Consider the following 5,821-nt stretch of genomic DNA (forward strand, 5'->3'; position numbering starts at 1 on the left):
ACATCAAAACTCAAGCTAAAAGCCTAGGTGTTAACATTGACAGCGGTCTGAGCTTTGAGCCCTATATGCGGAATGTAACCAAAACTGCCTTTTATTATATGAGAACCAAAGCTAAAATCAGACCTGTTCTCACACGAGGAGACGCAAAAAAACAAAAAAAAAAAAAAAAAAACTAATGCACTCATTACGAGCAGGCGTGACTTCTCTCTTGGCTTCCTAAAAACACATTAGGACAGTTGCAAATCATTCAGAATGCTACTGCTGGAGTCTTAAGTTAAATAAAATCAGGAAGCGAGCATACAGCCCATCTAGTGCATAAGAGTCCATAATGAGAATGGGCCATGCAGCATGTCTGTGCTTGTGTAGGACAGAGTATTCATCACAGTGCCAAACCTTGAATTGTGCCATGAACTGCCATGATGGTAATTGATTTATTTCCATAAGTAAAATTTACCATTTCTTGGCAATATTTTGTTATATGAATTGTGTTTATTTTTTGTAATTTAAGAAAGTGGCAAAAACCAACAGTTTCTGTAAAGTGATAAGGAAAGTAAAGCAAAATTGATTGTTGATGTTATTTGATCAAATTGAAATTAGTACATTTTTTTCGTACACAGGATATCACAAAGTCAAATACTATTATTATTGCAGTGCGGCATTCAGTCCAGCGGTGAACTGCGTTGGTCTTGACTGAGCCGGCTGGTGGAGAGTGCACACACACCTGGATTGCGTTAGCTAATCAGCCCAGACCAGCTCCTTACCCATTATACTACACTGCTGCCCTAAGCATGCTTGCTTATGATGCTACCAAGAGGAAACATATAGATTGAAACCAAGACTGGATCTAAAATGTACCCTTGCGGAACGCCATAAATTATTGGAGCTGAAGATGATACAGTATGTGATCACCAGTAGCAATACAAAACTTTCTGGCAGAAAGATTAGATGGAAACAAATCCAAAGAAATACTAGCAATACGAACACTAGTTCTAAGGAGATCCAGTAATATGGCAGGATCTACTGTATCAAAGGCAGCACTGAGATCTAATAAAAAGCTAAATGGAGAAATGACCAGCACCACAGCATGAGCATTTCAGATAGGGTCATTGGCCACTTTAAGTAAAGCAGTTTCTGTGCTTTCCATTGTGCAGAAGCCAGACTGGAATTTTTCAGAAAGCTTATTTCTACTCATAAAGGATGGCAATTTCTTGTAATCCAACTTTTTTTAAGAATCTTTGAGAGGAAGGGGATCTTGGTCTGAAATTACATAAACTTGTAAACATGTAAAATCTATTACGTCTTGACAAAGGTCTTTTGACTGAAATGTGGATGATATTGAAAGCAAAGAATCAAAAATATACGCCAAAATGAATTTATTCTGAACGTGTTCGTCAGGATGATAACGATAGGTAAAGTTATAGCTTGTCATTGTGAAACAATTTTGGCATTTATAATGTAATATACATGAGGATGTATTAACTTTCTATGGGTCAGAGACTTCAGTCATCCAATTCAAAGGATTTGCAAACAACAACACTAAATGTGACGACTGAGATTATGCTCATTTGTCCAATTACTTTCGGTCCCCAAAAATGGGAGGACCACACATATACTTTCTACATGGTTCATATGATATGTATGGAAATTAAAGTTAAATTAAACCTCACGGTCTGCACTATAACCTCACATTCATGGTTGTATTCCAATTCCAATGTGCTGGAGGACAAAGCTAAAACAACAATAAATCTCTCACTGTCCAAAAACTTTGCATTAAGTTATATTGCATCATAAGCTTATTATGCAGATTTAAAGCCCACTGAAAAATAATGGTTTCATACTGGTGCGAATTTCCAAACTGGATAAAATCATTAGGTTCGATGGCTGGCCTGTGGACAGTTGAGTATGTGTGGATTCGGGTGACGTCATCACTACTGCACAACCCTCCAGGAACAGGATTTTCTCCTCCTGTTGTACATGCACACAGCAGTATAAGAACATGAACATGGGAAAGGATGATGTTTGTGACTGGTGCTCCTGTTTGCACTGCGAGTGGTTTTCATGTTTGCACTGTGTGCACTTCATGTTCCCCCTCTGAAACATGGCTTAAACTTGACAGCGCACACAAAGGCTGAATGGTTGGGACGCAGCTGGGCCGCACCTCATCAAAGACCGCTCTCTCCACGTCTGTGCCGCGAAGCGACCCGTCGTAGCTGAGGGTGAGCAGGCTGCTGGACTGAGTGTTGGAAAAGGCCATGCAGCAAACCGGGCCAGTGTGGGGCTCAAACAGCAGCACCCCGTCATCACCCCAATCGCCTTCCTAAGGAGAGAACGGGACATAGCACCCAATGGTGTCCTTGCATTTCGTGATTGACGAAAGCATAGATAACAGCCTTGACATTTTATCTGGAAGCATTTCATGTGGCTTCTGAAGTGTAGTTGTTTTCATTTCAAGCGCAATTTGGCACACCTGACTCTACAAAAGAATTACGTGTGCTTTGTTTGGAATGAAAACAAACAGGATGGTAGATTTCCGGGAACACGGTTTGTTACCACTGGTCTACTGTAATCGTTTGGGTCGCAAATGTAGGCTAATTTTATTCACTATTTTATTTTTTTAAGTGCGACTAAAATGTTAAGAATTCGCAACCAGCATTTAACTCCCAATATTAGTCTCCTCAGCTCCCCACTTCCTGCATCTCGCGCTGAGAAGTTAATTATATTTACTTCTATTAATTATATATAATTATATATCAATTATATATACGAGCTAATTATATTTACCCGTTATAAACATGTTGCAATGTACTGTTTTGTATCACATTGGTGAGTGAGCAATGTAAAAATGTTTACTGGGCTGTACTTCTAAGTTCTTACTGCTACAAACTTCTGCTGCTACTGTGGTATGTGCTTAACTGGGTGACCTGCGATATTAAAGTGAGGGGATTGATATTGCTAATGGTAGTTTGATGCTGTATCAATGTGATTATGGCCGATTTTAGAATATCAGGAAAATGGAAATAGACAGTGAACACAGCGACGAATTCTTGCTGATTTCCGTGCAACTTCTGCTTAACCGGGCTGTGTTACTGCTGCCACGGCATGATCACATGGACTGTGAATGGAGTAAAGGCTATTTTGGCTTTATACTTCTACGGAGTACACATAAAAACTCCAGTGGTGTATCGGTGAGTATTTCAGACTGTTGTTACACCAGTTTCGTCTACATTCCAAGTGTCGGTCTCGACAAAGTTGTGTCTCTCAATAACCTGTCGAAGGCTGTTGAAGGAATGTTCTGCATTTGTGTGGTTAAAACTTGTGGCCCGTGTAAGGCTGGTTGCCTCTGGACTCCTCATTGACAGGCTGGGGTTCTGCTTCATAAAGAATGTGAACCAGTCAGGCCCAGCCATCTGCTTCTCATCCCATGTTTGTGGGTGTTTGATGTTATACATTACTGCCAGTTGATATGCAAACTTTCTGACCTAAAATAAAGTGGAATAGAAGACCTGAGTGCATAGACACAAAATGTTTTTCAATTTGTCTGGCACCTATGCCAGTATTCAATTCTACGCTGGTCTCCAGTGGCTAACCTGTCATATGCTTACCTCACATGGAGTCAGTCCATAATACAGGTCTGCTGCCTGAGTCAAATAGTCAGCCAACACTTCCTCCTGCACCTCAGGGAAAACTTTGTTGCTGCTCCGGTAACCTACACTGGGAAGATCACTGGACCCCTGGTCTCTCAGCTTCTGCAGTGATTTGCAGTATCTGCTCAGTTTTACATAGCAGATTCCATGTGCCTTTGCAGCTGATCTGACTGACTTGCCCTTCTTTGTGACCTCATCGGATGCTTTTTAAAAAAAACATTGGCAGGCACACCTCTGTCAGTCTTTCTTTTCCAATGTCTGGGCATTCTGTAAAATTATTCAAATCAAGAAAGTGTTCTTAGCTGTATGTAAGGGGATGGTTGTAACACTTTAAAGATGTGTTACAACCCACCCCACCCGTGTCAGTCATTGTTTAGCTAGCTGTATTAGCATAGCGGTTTGAAATTAGCAGGGGAACAATACATCACATTTTACCTGAGAAACTACAATTTAATCTAATATAAGTCATAAGATTTTATCTACAATAGTATAAGTACTAAACAAAATATAGTCTTGGTCAAAAAAGTTACTTTCTTACCTCAAAATCGTTTTTTTCTTTATAGAATCTGCATGCACCTATTTTCAGCCATGTGGGATCAGGGAGGAAGTGGTTAAACACTGAAATGATCACATCTTATCCCTGATTGGTGGAATTGGTGGTGTTGCAACTCTCCCAGTGTTACAACCATACCCGGTCTCCCCTATAAATGATCTGCCCGTTCGCGAGTGCCACACACAACGCAAATTACGCGAAGTATGCAGACTACGCAGAAGTATAAAACAGCCTTTAGTGGTGTGTCCTTATTGAACGATTCTTTCTTGGGAATGAATCATTTGGTGAATTAAAGAAACTGACTTGCTTCCATGTAAGGATTTGTTCCTTTAGTTCTGCTCTCAGTAAGTTAAAGGCGCAGTATGTGAGTTTGTTGACCATTTGTTTACATTCGTTTGAAGCACTTTCACATCCCGGAAGATATCAGCATTAAAACGTCTTTTAAGGTCAATTAAAAGGTCGAAGAAAAAAAACGTGCCCCAGGCTCTGAATTTAACCACCCCAAATTTAACCACGCATGAATAACCAATCAGGACAGCCCTCTCTTCTGGCTGCCTGTGAGTCACATTGCATGTTCACAGCACTGCCAAAGTATGCAGGGTGGGGATACACAGGGCAGAGCAGAGGTAACATTACTGCAGACAGTGCTAAAGCTGGACCTGAAAAACAAAGCTAAACTAGTTGTGTTTTATTCTGAAATTGACATTAAGACATACACATAATGAAAACATAGACTTTTTTTTGTAAAATCAGATAAAACCCAGCGTATCATCAGACGATAAAACCTAAAGCATTAGTTTGTCTCCATGAAAGGACGGAGTGTGGCACAGTGGGTAAGGAACTGCGCTTGTAACCAAAAGGTTGCAGGTTCGAATCCCGGGTAAGGACACTGCCGTTGTACCCTTGAGCAAGGTACTTAACCTGCATTGCTTCAGTATATATATCCAGCTGTATAAATGGATACAATGTAAAGTGCTATGTAAAGTGTAAGTCGCTCTGGATAAGAGCGTCTGCTAAATGCCTGTAATGTAATGTAATGTAATGAAAGCAGCTGATATTATGTGACAAGTTGGCTATCCTCAAAACAATGCAAGACTCCAGGTCCACCTTATCTTATGCTTAAAAACTTCTAAACCATATTTACATGAGACATGAAATCATGAAAGCCATGGCATAAAGTAGATACTACGTGTGACTGGTGACAAATCACACTTGCTGACTCCCTGTCAGTACAGTAAACAGTCTGTTTCCTTTGGGAGGTCTGACAAGGAACAGTCTTCTGTAAACCGCCTTACCACAGTCTCACAGAATTTCTATCAATGAAAACTTAACGACTAGCTGGGACTCTTAGGTAACCTGGTCGAGGTACCAGAAAAAATGCTTTCATTGCTCAGTGGTAGCCTGTAGGGTTTGGGGTATTTGCTGGAATACTTACCTTACATTTCCATTGCAGTGGAATTGCATATTTTGTGTTTCCATTACAGTTGACGGAGGTAGTAAATTCGCCTCTGGAAATTTTCCTCAGCGCAGAACGTTCAAACTGCATAACGCTCAGCTGTTCATGCATTATCCCACTTGTGCAACAGCGCACCAACAAAAAGCAAAATTGCAATTAAAACATGCA

At 40.5% G+C, this 5,821-nt stretch overlaps 1 protein-coding gene across 1 annotated transcript in view; it reads right to left on the minus strand.

Annotated features, from left to right (window-relative positions):
- Nucleotides 1–2,452, minus strand: part of LOC135260544 (NXPE family member 2-like) — a 136,218-nt gene extending 133,766 nt beyond the window's left edge. Inside the window, exon 1 of the mRNA XM_064345846.1 lies at nucleotides 2,159–2,452. The gene's annotated coding sequence lies outside the window, so the exon portion shown is untranslated. The remainder of the gene's footprint in view (nucleotides 1–2,158) is intronic.
- Nucleotides 2,453–5,821: the final 3,369 nt, after the last annotated feature.

This window comes from Anguilla rostrata, chromosome 8, assembly GCF_018555375.3.
Source record: "Anguilla rostrata isolate EN2019 chromosome 8, ASM1855537v3, whole genome shotgun sequence".
Lineage (NCBI taxonomy): Eukaryota > Metazoa > Chordata > Actinopteri > Anguilliformes > Anguillidae > Anguilla > Anguilla rostrata.